This window comes from Quercus robur, chromosome 5, assembly GCF_932294415.1.
Source record: "Quercus robur chromosome 5, dhQueRobu3.1, whole genome shotgun sequence".
NCBI classification, from domain to species: domain Eukaryota; kingdom Viridiplantae; phylum Streptophyta; class Magnoliopsida; order Fagales; family Fagaceae; genus Quercus; species Quercus robur.
In genome coordinates this window covers 17,206,869-17,223,529 of record NC_065538.1, presented here as the reverse complement: position 1 = coordinate 17,223,529, position 16,661 = coordinate 17,206,869, and positions in this window count along the sequence as shown.

The following is a 16,661-nucleotide window of genomic DNA, read 5'->3' as shown; positions in this document are numbered from 1 at the left end:
AAAAGCCATAATATTCAAAATTGATAAAAACTTTGAAACTTCATTTCATTTTGAACTTTGCAAGATTACAACTTGGCTTTAACATAAGATATTCGTGTAAATATTACATAACTAAACATTTAGCAAAATTCTTAATTACAAGCCTAACCCCAAAGACATACAACTGGGGTTCAAAACGAACTACGGTTCTGAAATACATCTATGCTCAAATGGATCAAGTACATCTTGATTCCTCCTATACAACAAAAGAGCTAAACTACTATATAACAAAAACTATACATTCTAACAAATGAGAATCATAGATTTCTTGCCATCTCTAATACTCTTGCTGCTTTTAGGAAAGAACCTGTGCACTGAAATATAATAGGGTGAGCTACAAAGCCTAGTAAGGTTTTAAGTTCCATGAGCGTTTAATAAAAATGCATGTAAATCAAATATTTTATGGATATGCTAGCTTTGATAAATAGTCTTCATACTATTCATACTATTTTTAAAATAACTTATGAACTTTCAGATGAAAATACATCATTTTCCTTTCATATAATAATAAAAGGACATAATAAGGAACTTAAACATAATTCAGTAACCTTATCTTTAAATAGACTATAAAATATTTTATCATAAACTTTCTATCAGACTTATAACACATTCAACATACATTTCTTATCATCATACTTTTCTTATAATTTCCAAATAACTTAATAGCTCATTTATAATACATATTAGTCAGTCCAATTATAAGTTGTCACAACTTTGGAAGGCTTCCAGCACATTGTGCCAAGCATCTAGCATTCCCCACAATACTAGGAAATCCCAGGATCATATTTGAGAGTATCACACCCCTTTCGGTGTAATCATATCATCAACCATCGGGTCGGTTGACATCCTCCACAAGTTAGTCGTTTCCAACAAGGGCAAGGACAGCAGAGTTCTCACCACTCATAATAGCCAATCAAAATTTCCATGGAAATGCCAGTACTATAACCCCTACTGGCTAAGTTCAAATCATAACAATGGAATAACCCGAAAACTATATTTTTCTAATGATTATGCTTTTACACAAATCTTTCATAACAGTAGCATATCCACTTCATTCTTAAATATTACGTTTGTGATATAAATAATAACATCAATATGCTAAAATTATCATATATATATAGGATTCAATAAGTTACGAACATATATCTTTACTTAAATTATACTTATATGTAATTCTTCTAATTAAAAGGTTTTAATTCATAATAAATTTTCTAAACAATGCTTATACTTATCAAACACACATGTCACATATCCCTTACTTGAAAATAGAAGATGCGAAAGATTTGTATAAAAGGACCTCAAGTGTCCATGTTCTCATTCTCGTCACTTAAATGAATGACTAAAACTTATTACTAACAAATTCTTCCTAAGTATTTAAACTTATACATGAATCACAACCTAACTCTCAAACTCAAGAAAACCTTAATTCCCATCTCAAAAGGTTCCCTTAGCACAAGATACATTCATCAAACACATTATGTATCAAATCGTAGAGAAACCAAGAGATACAAAATTTATTATGATCCAGACATACCAAAAGATGAGCATACTAATTTATAACTCAAAACATTCACCCTAACTTTAGAATTAAATCCTCAAAGTCAGGTATATCATTTACTGTTCACTACTTATTTCAGCAGCATATACCTCATTTATAAAATACAAATGGGCAATCCAATCACATCTAATTTTCATGCAATTTTACAGAGATACTCCTCTGGATGTCTAGTAGATACCATATCAATTTCAGAGTCAAAACATAAAACCATGATTTACTAAAAATCATACAATATAACATACTCAAATCTGTCCTAACAAAATGTCATGCAACTTAGAAATTAAATCATTATTTTTATATTGATCCAATTGCTGTGAGGCCACTTCGATTACAACCATGTGTGTCTTAGAATTCATAAGAACTACTCCTAGCATCCAAATTCACAGAATATGATTTAATCTAGCTTTTTCATGTTGTAGACACTGAATCTGTCACAGTGGCAGCTTTAACATATTTTCTCACAAAATTATTGCTGCGACTTAAATAATGCTCCCAAGTGTAGGATTGTCACGAAGTAATAATTCAGAAAGTTCAAGGTCGAATCCATAGGGAAAAGGGAATTGATTAGCAAACCACAAGAGAATAAAACTAAAATAATAAAGTTTAACTGAAGAGATTTTTGATAGTTTAGTAAAAGTAATTTAAATTGAGAGAAAATAATAATATATTAAGGCGCTAAGGTTTAGGGATCCACACACAACACATCTATTGGTAGTCTTAACAATATTTATTTTATAACTCAATTAAAATTCATATGAAGGATGATCTTAGTTGGATGATTTAACAATAAAAACTCAAGAATTAATTGTCTAAGGTAGTTTCATGCAATTGATTAATTTTAGGCAAAACAAAACTAGTGAATTAGTTCGCAGAAAATACTAAGCATTTAACATGCCCGGAGTCTACGATAAATCAAAGGATTATACAGAACTAAACACTTTTCTAGATGATTAAAATAATAAAAAACATAAAAACATAAGCATTAAAACCAATAAATAATTATTAAGAACATACTAATAAACGGTTGGGTTTCACTCCTTGCCTTAGTAAGGCTTCTAGCAAGCCATAACACAAATAAAACTCTAAAAAATGTAAAGAAACTTTAAGAAAACCTAAATTATGTTCTACAATAGCTTCCCTCTAAATTTTGCCCTAAAGAGCCTTTAAATAGGTCAAGGAATCCTATTACAAGTTGAATTCCCGTTTGGAGAAAATCTCAGGTTTTTAGGCATCATTAACCGACATTTTTGGCCCATTTATCTTTAGAATTTGGACTTTTGGTAAACTACAAAGTTGTAGCCCTTTAAGTTAGCTTTCCATCCCAATTGAATCATCTTGATTGTACATTTGAGCCGAAAGTTATGCTCCAAATATTAACTGGTGTGCAAGCTGGAATCTTAATCCGAATTGGACTTGAATTAGGTGCAAATTTCCTTTGATTCCTTACTCCAATTGGACTTGAATTTAATTGGGTTGGCCTTCTTTGAATTTATCATGGCCCTTGTAAAATTAAAGTCCATTAGCTTGGAGAAAATGGGCAAATGCCTTTTTGTCCCAAACTAAGCAGTGTTTTGCCCCATTTTTCAAATTAATTAGGGAAATGCCCCTATTTTGTAACTTGATTTGAGATAAATCAAGTTTAAAAAAAAAAATATTCTAGAGCCCTATAGCAGCGTTTTTAAGGACCTATAATGACGTTTTAAGGACCTATAATGGCGTTTTGTAACTTAACCTCCATGAAATCGAGTTATAGGCAATTTTTATTATTATTTTTTTTACCTATAACTCGATTTCATAGAGGTCGAGTTACAAAATGCCACTATAGGTCCTGGAAACATCACTATAGGCTCCTTAAAAACGCCGCTATAGGGCCTAACTCAATTTATGACAAATCGAGTTTCAAAAGAGGGGTATTTCTCTAATTAGTTTGGAAAAGGGAGCAAAGAGCTGCTATTTTTGCTCGAAAAGGGCATTTGGCAATTTTTTCCCCATTAGCTTTCTTCTTTGTACAAATCCACTTATTTAATTTTATTATCCTACAAAAAACAAATTCACGCATTAAAATTCAATTAAGCACAAAATTGAATATTTAGCATTATTCTAAAATCAACTATAAAATTCATGAATTAACTCAAAATAAGTATGATATTATCAATCATCAACTAATTACAATTGGCCTTCATTTCGTGTGAGTTTCTTATACCTATGCAGTACATGTTAGAATACATTAATAGGCATCCAATTGACCATAATATCTTCAATCTTTCAAATTGTTGACACAAAACCACAATTTCCAGCTTCTAACAATCAAATTAGAGAATGCTATTTCAAGAAAAAAGGAAGAGATTGTTTTTTTTCCCGAAGATTCAGATTCTGACTCCTCATCCTCTGCTTTTGATAAATTTGTTTTCAAATTACTTGAAATTAAAAGATTTATTGGAAAACCCAATCTCATGTCTTTTACAAAAAACTGGTATTCAAAACCTACTCTTGATATGCAGTTAGAAGAAAGATTTTTCCAAACCTAGTTTTCTGTTTCTGCTGATAAGCTTTATGAATGGAACATTGATGACTTACATGAACAAGAAATTATTAATAAAATGGGTCATATGTCTATGGTTGCTAATGCTTATATTACCAACCATAATCTTGACCATGCTGAAATTGTTGATCTTTTTACTACCAGTTTTTCTGGAACCCTTCAAGGTTGGTGGGAAAAATATCTTATCGAAGAGTCTAGAGAATCCATCAAAAAGGCCGATAAAAAAGATGATGATGGTTTACCCATTTTTTATGAAAGAATTGGCCAAGGTATTCTTGATGGAGTCAATACTTTAATTTATACTATTATTAAACATTTTGTTGGAACTCCTTCTAATATTTCTTCTCGTATAAGTGACTATCTAAACAATTTACGTTGTCCTACTATGTCTAATTACAGATGGTACCAAGATCTTTTTATTTCTAGAGTAATGCTTCGGAAAGATTGCTTGAAACGCTATTGGAAAGAGAAGTTTATTGCTGGCCTGCCTCTTTTCTTTACTCATAAGGTAAAAGAAGAATTAACTGATAAAAATGGTACTATTAATTATGATGATTTAACATACAGTGATATTTTTAGCACTATTAAAAAAACTTGGTATTAACATGTGTAATGACCAAAAAATGTTAAAACAACAATTAAAAAATAGTAAAAAGGCTAAATATGAAATGGGTAATTTCTGTGAACAATATGGTTTACCCCCCATTGCCCCTTCCAGGGAAAAAGGAAACAAGGAACATGATAAAGTCCATAAAGATTACAAATATAGGAAATATAGAAGACGTTCTACTAAACCTAATAATTTTTATGATAAAAAGAAAAATGTCTATAAGAAACATGATAAGCAGAAATTTGGTAAAGGAAACTGTTTAAATTGTTGAAAATTTGGTCACTTTAGTAAAGACTGCAAACAAAAACCTAGCAAATTGAAGAATAAGCTTAATATGTTAGATATCAATGACTATAGAGGATCTATTTTGGATCCTTGAATCAAGATCTTTTGCTTCATCTGATTCTTCAGAAGATGATTTTCTCTCCTCAACTAATTCTGGCTCTCACACTAACAGTGAAACTTCTGATTCCCCTAACATTAAAATTGGTTGTAGAGACTCTTGTTGCAAAACTATTAATGTTCTCTCCAAAGGTCTCAAAACAATTAATGTTTTAACCAAAGGAGAAGAACAAGAAAATTTGCTAATAAATTTGATAAGCCAAATTGATAATCTTGAGCTAAAAGAAGAATATCTTAAAAAGCTCAAGAAAACCCCTGGTTAAGGATGAAAATGATAAAAAGATGAAATCAAAGATAAGTCTTGATGAAACTTTGGAAAGATTTAATAAAAAAAATTCCCAAGAGATAACTGTTAGTTATTAAGAACATGAAATTACTATTATTAAGAAAGAAATCATTGAGCTAAAAAATGATTTAAAAAATGTTAAAAATGATAACTTTGACTTAAAACAAGAAATGTTACTTTTAAAAATTGATAAACAACTTGGGGTAGGTTTTTTATTTTATTTTATTTTTTTGAACATGGGGTAGTTTTGGTTGTGTAGATGGGGAAGTGGGAAGTTTTATAGAACATGGGGTAGTTTTATAAACATGGGTAGGTTTTTTGTTTTTAATTTTTGTCAATTTACAATTTTAACCTCAATTTTATGTATTAGGAATAAGGATAAGTTAATTAAATTAGTGGTATTTTTGGAAGTAAAAAAGACAATAACTAACTTTCTATATCCTCTTAATATATAGAGATTACATGTAATGACTAATGAGTTTTTTTCTTAAAATCATGTTACTGCATGAAACGAAAATATTATGTATGTATCTACTCTATAATTAAAAGTATAAAATATATATACTAAACGTTTTCTATATTATGCTTTGTACAAAAATATTTCAACATAAATATTTTAATACTCTTATCAGTTGTGCAATAGTTTATTTTTTCCAAAACGTCTCACTAATATATTACAATAAAATTATGGAAAAAAATATTTTGTGTTCCATGTTTAATTAATTACTAGTTATATTAAATATCAATATATTCATTATAATCTTGATTTTTTTTTTTTTGGCTTGATCTATTAAAATTTTCTATACTCTGGATGATTATATCCTAATATTTATGCATATATATATATATATATTGGATTTTAAATAAACCAAAAATAATCATTTTAAATGATAATAATTTAAGAAAATAATTTTTTTTTTCCGTTTTCTTGTTAAGTGTAAGTAAATGAATGAATATATTAAACATTATTTTCTTCGTTGGCAACTTATTTTTTTGTATGAAAACACAACCAAAAGCTGTATAAAAAATTAAAAAAAAAAAAAAACACTAAATATATTAATTACTGTAAGGACACAAAATCTTTAACGGCCCAGCGACGATGTTGGGCTCGCACACTGAAAGTCCCTCACAATAATATTTGTAGAGAGTGGGGTTAAAAGGCCAGCGTTGGATCACAGGATGACATTTTGGGCCGGACTTTAGATGAACCAACATGAGATAAAGCTTTGGGCCGGATATTCAGGCCCTTCGATCTTGTATTGAGGAGGATCTGGCTCCTCGGATAGTGTCCGAGGAGCGGTGGTGTTGTCCCCGATTACCCGTCGGCGGGTTTTTTAGGTGATGTCCGGCGTATATTCTTCAGACATTCTCTTTCATCAAGATCTTTTTCAGGGGCTCCCTCTGGGCCTCTCCCTTTGGTCACATAACCTTCTCTTTTATACTAGCCTACGTTCGTTGTCCTTCGTCCACGTGTAGGGTCGATCTCTCCTGGACAGATATCTGTCTCATCAGTCTAGTCCAAAAATTGCTGTAGATGATCCATAAAGCCTAAGATCCCGGCTCTGTTAGGGGCAGTGTCATGTCAGGGAAGGGTATTAAAGACAACTTCCTCAGGATATTTTCTGATCTTTCTAGCGTACTCGTGTTTCACTCCTATCCCTGAGATTTTGGGCCTGCCGAGGATGAAACCGTCCTCGGCTATGTCTTCGGGCTATTTCTATGTTTCCTAGTTTCGAGCTTGGACCCTGGCCTCCTTCAGTTTAAGACCGGTGGGCTTCCTATAAGCGTGTGGGCCGGACCCATAAATTACTGGGCCCCACATTAGCCCCTCAAAATCCTGCTGTCCAACATCATGGTAGGACAGGTGGATTTTGATGATGTCAAGCCCTTATTGCCGTTCACTTTCTTCGGATCTTGATTAACTCTGGCGACTCTTCCCCTCCACAAGGAACGCGCCGGTCTACGAGGCGTTTTTCCTGGATTTTCGCACGTTGCCGTTATGCTGCGTGGTTATCTGCAGCGTGTCTTTAATGCCTTCCCATTTACGAGGCTTCCCAGATGCGACGGTTACTGATGGTGTGGGAGGACGAAGCGGTGCGTTATACTCTGGATTCCCCTGGGGATATAAGCGCGTTGCAGACTCCCTTCTTCGTTCCCTATATAAAGAGAGAAGAATGAGGGTGACCCTCCCATATCTGAATCCCTCACGTTCTTCTTAAAATCCACTTCCTCCATCCGGTTACTCCCTATTCCATAATACTTCTCTCATTAGTAATCCACCATGAACAAATCCTTCTTTTCCCAGAAACACCATGTCCTGATAAAACTTGAGATGGCTCGGTCGGGGCAAGGATGGCGGAGGCTTAAGATTTGCCTCCCCATTCTTTTAGCCAAAATCCGAAGCAGGGACTCGTCACACCCCATTTCTGGTGTGACTGAGTCGAAAACCTCCCTTGTCATCTCCATCCGCTCTCTCATGAGCATACCTAATATGGCTCCCCTTTTCCCTCTTTTGCTCCTTTTACTTTCTTTTCATTGCTTCCCTCTTCTTCTCCTCCTTCCCGCTCATGTCTTCCATCTTCTTTTTCCCTTGCATTCTTCAGTGACAAGAGCTTGCTGAAGTGCTTCCATGTCTTCTAATTCTTCTTCCTTCTCCTTCATTATTTTTGTATAAGGATCTTCTCCTGATATGAACAGTTCTGAGGCATAGATTTCAGAGAGACTTTGAAGGCGAGTTCAGAAGACACTTGATGGTTTACTTATTTGTGTTACGGATGCGGTTACTATTTTAGCAGCTCAATTTTTTTTTGTATAGGCTTGTTTAAGCCCTTCCTTGTATGTTGTAACAATTTTTCATATTAATAAAAGTGATTGTTACTCTATTTCGTATGTCTTGTCTATATACTTTAACAAATGTGAAAGCGCTGTTCGGCATAGTAGTATAGCATTTGAATCAATAATAACTAAGGCCAAGGTAATCGTTTCTAAAAAGATGTCACGATAATTCTAACAAAAATATTATTCAACATGGCAATCCGACCAGTAAGGAATGAGACTTATCTTAAAATTGGCCGTGATGTGTATTAAATGCTTCGATAAGATGTAAGAAGTAGCTATCCGAGGACGTGTTACCCACCGGATGAATGGCCTCTTTTGGTTGACGATCATTAGGTTGTTCTGCTATTTTCATGATACGCGAGACTTAACCCTTTCCAGTATTGCAGCCGAGAAATTTCTTCATTCGGGCAGTTGATCTCCCAATGAGCCTGAGTCCGAGGACTTTGTAAAACCTGGGTTTTGTTCAAGACTTATGCGTTTTATCCTATGTACTTGACTTTTTCCCTTTAGGCTTGAGTCCGAGACTTGGGTCTTTATCGGTACTAGGTTTTCCCCTTTTAGCTTGAGTCCGAGGACCATGCAAGCCTTAGGTTCTGTCCGAGATCGATGTCTGCATTAGTACTTGGTTTTCCCTTTTAGCTTGAGTCCGAGGACCATGCAAGCCTTAGGTTCTGTCCAAGACCAATGTCTGCCTTAGTACTTGGTTTTCCCTTTTAGCTTGAGTCCGAGGACCATGCAAGCATTAGGTTCTGTCCAAGACCGACGTCTGCATTAGTACTTGGTTTCCCCTTTTAGCTTGAGTCCGAGGACCATGCAAGCCTTAGGTTCTGTCCAAGATCAATGTCTGCCTTAGTACTTGGTTTTCCCTTTTAGCTTGAGTCCGAGGACCATGCAAGCATCAGGTTCTGTCCAAGACCGATGTCTGCATTAGTACTTGGTTTCCCCTTTTAGCTTGAGTCCAAGGACCATGCAAGCCTTAGGTTCTGTCCAAGATCAATGTCTGCCTTAGTACTTGGTTTTCCCTTTTAGCTTGAGTCCGAGGACCATGCAAGCATTAGGTTCCGTCCAAGACCTTGAGTTCGGATTTTCCCTTTCATTGAGCATTTCCCGAGGTGCCAAACAGGGTGTCCGTGGGCCTTCACGCAAAGCGGGCCTGGGTTGCGAATCCAATGAGCCCGTGTATTAAGAGATATTTCTGCAACCTCTGGCCATGCAGTACTTTTCTGACGCCCCAAAGATCGAGGCGCGCCTTTACGAGGCTCCCTCAGTCTTTTGGCTGCAGTTGACATTGGAAGTTGAGCCAAGACCACTTTGTCTGTAGCGCTCCTTGGGACGCCGCGTGAGTTGACTGCCACTATCTTGTCTTTTCAAATAAATAGGAGGGAGAAAGGGTTGCTTTATATATACACCCAGTCTTTTAGTTTTCTCCCACATCACGCTTCCATATCCGGAGTTCTCCCTTTTTGGCATAACATGTTGAAAGTGAGGGTTGGGAAGAAGGAAGTGTCTTCGCCGCAGAAGCGCCGTGTCTTCATGAAGCTTATAACAGTAAGGTACGGGCGCAGGAAGCACAAGTTCAGGAGAGTATTCCATCTCCACCGAGGGAGAACGGCGTCTCTCCCTCTTTTAACCAAAATCCGAAGCAGGCTCTGTTCATGCCAGCACTTTGGTATGGCAGAAGAAGGGTTTTCCTCCATCAGCGCCTCTGCTTTGCGGCAGGTGTATATTTAGAGAAAGCCCCATCACCTCCAACTCCCTGCACCTTTTCTTCAACGGTGTCAGGTTCAAGTTGGGTCTTTTTGGCTGCCTGAGTTATGGGCATGTAAGAGTGTGGGGGAAGAGTAAGGTCTCGGAGCTGTAGCCAACCTTTCCTCCGACATACCTCCTTGGCTTTCTCCAGCTTTCTTGTATTTTTCTTTTTTTTTTCTTTTTTTGTGTAGTAAGCTCTGACGTAGGCCGACTCCAGCTTTTCGTTTGTACACTGTACTATTTCTTCATCGTAATAAAAATGGAAATTGATTTACATGTTTTAAGCGTTGATCTAGTGGGCCACTTTGTAAACGAATGTGCTCTATGTATGTGTTGCTTTGAGAATATTTGTGATAAAGCTACTTTGAAGCATAATCTAATCGGATCTCATCTGTCAGCACTATCAAGCATCATACCGATAACTTGTAATAAATCAAACTTAAGAAAACTCACCGGGATATCAGTTGGACATTCTGTGATAAGCGTGTGAATGTCGCCCAAGGCTGATGGTTTAATAATAATCCATCCGAGCAGTCGACTGGGAGTTAGGGAGCTCCAATGGCGCTTTTGTGTAGTTGGTTTCCCCCTATGATTCTTTTTAAGTAGTTGGTGTCCCCAGAGGCTTGGGTCCGAGGACCATGCAAGGCCTTGGTTCTGTCCAAAACTTGTATGATTCTTTGTAAGTAGTTGGTTTCCCCAGAGGCTTGGGTCCGAGGACCATGCAAGGCCTTGGTTCTGTCCATTACTTGTAAGATATCTTTTTTGTACTTGGTTTCCCCACAGGCTTGGGTCCGAGGACCATGCAAGGCCTTAGTTCTGTCCATTACTTGTAAGATCTCTTTTTTGTACTTGGTTTCCCCACAGGCTTGGGTCCGAGGACCATGCAAGGCCTTGGTTCTGTCCATTACTTGTAAGATATCTTTTTTGTACTTGGTTTCCCCACAGGCTTGGGTCCGAAGACCATGCAAGGCCTTGGTTCTGTCCATTACTTGTAAGATATCTTTTTTGTACTTGGTTTCCCCACAGGCTTGGGTCCGAGGACCATGCAAGGCCTTGGTTCTGTCCATTACTTGTAAGATCTCTTTTTTGTACTTGGTTTCCCCACAGGCTTGGGTCCGAGGACCATGCAAGGCCTTGGTTCTGTCCATTACTTGTAAGATATCTTTTTTGTACTTGGTTTCCCCACAGGCTTGGGTCCGAGGACCATGCAAGGCCTTGGTTCTGTCCATTACTTGTAAGATATCTTTTTTGTACTTGGTTTCCCCACAGGCTTGGGTCCGAGGACCATGCAAGGCCTTGGTTCTGTCCATTACTTGTAAGATATCTTTTTTGTACTTGGTTTCCCCACAGGTTTGGGTCCGAGGACCATGCAAGGCCTTGGTTCTGTCCATTACTTGTAAGATATCTTTTTTGTACTTGGTTTCCCCACAGGCTTGGGTCCGAGGACCATGCAAGGCCTTGGTTCTGTCCATTACTTGTAAGATATCTTTTTTGTACTTGGTTTCCCCACAGGCTTGGGTCCGAGGACCATGCAAGGCCTTGGTTCTGTCCATTACTTGTAAGATCTCTTTTTTGTACTTGGTTTCCCCACAGGCTTGGGTCCGAGGACCATGCAAGGCCTTGGTTCTGTCCATTACTTGTAAGATATCTTTTTTGTACTTGGTTTCCCCACAGGCTTGGGTCCGAGGACCATGCAAGGCCTTGGTTCTGTCCATTACTTGTAAGAGATCAGCCCCTAGACCATGGCGGGGGGGATTTGGCCTGAAGCCGGGAGCCCCTAGAGCTGTCCGCGCTGTTGACACTGCAGGGCGTAGCCCCTAGCAGAAATTCGGGTCGGAGCAACGACGGCATGTCGCCGGGGACGAAGGGAATCCCACAAACCTCAGCTGGCTGGAGAGTTGACTCAAACACCTCCTACGCCAACGCGCAAGCCTTCCCACAGACGGCGCCAATTGTAAGGACACAAAATCTTTAACGGCCCAGCGACGATGTTGGGCTCGCACACGGAAAGTCCCTCACAATAATATTTGTAGAGAGTGGGGTTAAAAGGCCAGCGTTGGATCACAGGATGACATTTTGGGCCGGACTTTAGATGAACCAACATGAGATAAAGCTTTGGGCCGGATATTCAGGCCCTTCAATCTTGTATTGAGGAGGATCTGGCTCCTCGGATAGTGTCCGAGGAGCGGTGGTGTTGTCCCCGATTACCCGTCGGCGGGTTTTTTAGGTGATGTCCGGCGTATATTCTTCAGACATTCTCTTTCATCAAGATCTTTTTCAGGGGCTCCCTCTGGGCCTCTCCCTTTGGTCACATAACCTTCTCTTTTATACTAGCCTACGTTCGTTGTCCTTCGTCCACGTGTAGGGTCGATCTCTCCTGGACAGATATCTGTCCCATCAGTCTAGTCCAAAAATTGCTGTAGATGATCCATAGAGCCTAAGATCCCGGCTCTGTTAGGGGCAGTGTCATGTCAGGGAAGGGTATTAAAGACAACTTCCCCAGGATATTTTCTGATCTTTCTAGCGTACTCGTGTTTCACTCCTATCCCTGAGATTTTGGGCCTGCCGAGGACGAAACCGTCCTCGGCTATGTCTTCGGGCTATTTCTATGTTTCCTAGTTTCGAGCTTGGACCCTGGCCTCCTTCAGTTTAAGACCGGTGGGCTTCCTATAAGCGTGTGGGCCGGACCCATAAATTACTGGGCCCCACAATTACTTTATTAGTTTTTAAGTATTATATTTTATGAAATTGTACCAAGATAAAATAAGTGCATGTGTTACCAAGTTGGAATATAATAAAATAAATAACTTACACGTGAATATGGAATATAAAGTTATAAACTCTAAATATCGATTGCTTTTAAGAAAAAAAGAAGAATTAAAGTGTAAAGCATGCAACGTGAGCAATCACCGTTGTTGAGCCAACAAGTTGTTATATATTTCATGCAAGAGCATGCATAAGGAACTAGTCTCTAATAGCTAATTTTTGGCTATTTTTACTTTACTTTAACCTTTTTAATTCCCCTCTCCATTCAAATGGACTATAAAGCAACAATGATTGAGAGGAAATAAAAAAGGCAAAGACAAAAGAGTCTGAATTTTACTCATTTTATATCATCCAATAAAAAATTATCCTATCAGCATTTTACTTAAAATTCAATACATCCTACCATATATGTAGGGTGTGTTTGGATATTGCTTATTTTACTGAAATTGAAAAATTATTACTGAAAGTACTGTAGATAAATGTAAAAGTTAGTTAAAATAGTACAGTAGGGCCCATGGATAGTGCCAAAAAGTGCAGTAGGCTTATGAATAGTAGCAAAAATAAGCTGAATAATGAAATAATTTTAATTTTTAATCCGAACCTAATCGCACACGTAATAACTTCTCAATAAACTCTCAATTTAGCTGGATTTATATATGGGTATTATAATATGATTGAGCGTGATTGTGCTTATTTTTAAATATGTGATAAGATGATATGACATGTTAAGATACCACTTATTTTGCTGAAATTGAAAAATTATTGCTAAAAGTATTGTAGATAAATGTAAAAGTTAGTTAAAATAGTACATAAAGCCCATGGATAGTGCCAAAAAGTGCAGCGAGGCTTATAAATAGTAGCAAAAATAAGCTGAATAGTGAAATAATTTTAATTTTTAATCTTAACCCAATCGCACACGTAATAACTTCTCAATAAACTCTCAATTTAGTTGGATTTATATATGGGTATTATAATATGATTGAGCGTGATTGTGCTTATTTTTAAATATGTGATAAGATAATGTGACATGTTAGGATTAGAGGGATAAAACATGAGTTTTACACGACATTCTTACATAATTTAATCTCAACAAAATTGGCTAACTGAGTTTTCAAGGTTAATTGCGTACCAGGATTATTATCAACAACCAATTTTCTTCGGGCATGTTCAAGATCCGTTTGGATAGAACTTATTTTGCTGAAACTGAAAACTAAAAACACTGTAGCAAAATAATTTTTAAATGTGTGAATAGTGCCGTGAGACCTATTTTTAATAAAAAAGTTGCTGAACAATGAAGTTTGTGAGACCATGAACAGTGCACAGATGCACTGTTCATTGCTGACTTGGTCAACAACTGCGGCTGAAGCAAAAAAAAAAAAAAAAAAAAAAAAAAAAAAAAAAAAAAAAAAAAAAAAAAAAAAACAAAGTGGGGAAAGCGTAGATTTGGATCCAAACCCACACTCTCCTCTAACTAATTCCCTGTTGCCAAGAATAGCTATCACCAAAATGACGACAAACACCAAAATCGAATATAGATCACTATGCATGTTGATATTTCTTGCCATATTATGCCTACTCAGAAGGAAGATATTTGAGTAGTACTTATATATTTACGAGTGCCTAGCAACAATGGCTTATCAGCTTACGTTACTCTCCTTCTGAGTAGTACTTATAACTTATTTATGAGTGGTTAGTGACAATGGCTTATATTAATAGCAGACCCCCATTTTATGTGAAAGCAATAATAAGGATCAACACTCTCTAGTCTCTCTTTGAATGACGGTTAGGGTCAAACAGTGAATTTCTTGGCTTCAAATTCGTTGTTCCTATCGTCTAAATTTTTTTTATTTCTTGAATATGACTTTTCTTAATTACAAGCGTAACCGCTGGGCAAGGGGAAAAACAAAATCTAAGAGCGTTGAGTTTTACAAGAATGTTCTAAAGCATTGAAGTGTAGCGGTCTTTGTGTATATTTTCATAGGAGCGTTCCTTTCAAGAATGAATAACGTACTTTTTGTCATGGACTTATAATAACTTTCAATCACAAAAAAATATTTGAAGGACAAAAGAATTTTAATAAGTTTAAGGATACAAATTATTAATATGTTAAATTGTGATTAGCGCATGTAAAATTAAGTGATGTTACTCTCATCCGTTATTGACGGTGTGAAATTGGGTGTATTGATATTTTGAAAAAAAAAATCTTGATTTATCAAACCTTATTTTTAAATGGAATAAAATCATGAATTTCATCAACCTTTTATCCATGGTTAAATTTGGTAAAACAAAGAATATGAGTAATAAATATATTTTTAAACAACGCCCCTGAAATATTGGTTAGCAAAAAAGCCTATTTCAAATTATTATATATGCGATTCTCAAAAAATTATTATGTTTTTTAAATTTTTACTGAAATTTTATTTACTTAATTATTGAAAATTGAAGGAAAAAAAATTGTTTCTAAAATAAGTAAAGTTTTAAAAGTTGTATATAAACAAATTAGTTATAAAATTAAAAGAAAAAAATATATAATCATTTTATTACCGTGGTAACTAGAAGTCTAGAACTATATAACATATATATGGTTATTTTGAAGAGGGAATCACACGGCAGGAGCTAGCTAGGCCCAAATTGAAGCTCATTATCACAAGAATGGTGGTACAACTTTTCCAATAAACTTAAACAGGACAAGTTACATGCGGAAATACTTTGATTTTTGAAGTGACGACTCTTGCCCTAAAGAGGACTTTGAAGTTTGAAGTCTCAAACCGACATGTACGCCATTGAATATATTGCAATCGTTTAATTAGTTCTTTTTTAGAATTACAATGATGCTGTTTCTCCTATAACATACTGACCTAAACGGCGGTGCCATTAGGGCTTCTCAATTAGACCATAAACGAGTTCACCCTTTCATTGTAAAATTAATTACCCTTTTTATGCTTTACTCTTTTCTCTATTCATGTTTCATGTCTTCTTCTTAATGCAACCTTTTCATTCTCCAAAAAAAAAAAAAAAAAATCTTAATGCAACCTTTTAATTATTTTATTTGTTTGTTTTTTTCTCCAATCCTAAGCAAAGATGAGCTTCAAAACGAACTTGTATTAATGAGAGAGAAAAAAAAATTTAAAAAAAAAAAAAAACAAAAAAACAAACTTATCATTGGGATATTCTAATGCGGTTTTTCACCGGGGAAACTACTTATTTAATTGATTCAACCAACATAGTATAGACTATAGAGAAGAATTTTACAATTATGTCCAAATTTCAAATTTACATTTATCATATTTTAAATTTTCTACAAAGATTACCACTAAACAAAGAAATTTATAAATGATGGGAATGTAAATCTCACTACTTGTAAAATTCTTTGTATTTAGCAATTTCTTCATCAAAATACACAAGAAATAAATTCATTACATCATATAATGAAAAGAAGAAATATAATTACACCAACATTCCTTAAGGTATACTGAAATGAAGATCCCCCAAACTTTTTGTTTAAAGAAAAATGCTAAAAGTATTATAAGTTTTATTATATAAAACTTACGAATTGATGTAACAATAAATGTGATTGATAGACTTCAACAACCTCAACTGGATATTTGAATTGCCTCTTTATATTTGGTAACATATCAGTATGTAAATTCAATATAGTAAAAATTTTAGTAGATGTAGCACTACTCTTGTATAAATGACAATCTATGTGAGGTTTCTATAAATACAACAGAATTGTCCATGCCTTCTCACAATTTTACTTCCCTAGCAAAATATATATATATTTTTTTCATTTGTATAAACCTCAAGGTGCGGAGTGTCATTTACACAGCCTGAAGGGAGAAGTGTCATTTCGTGCATAGTTTGGGTAAGA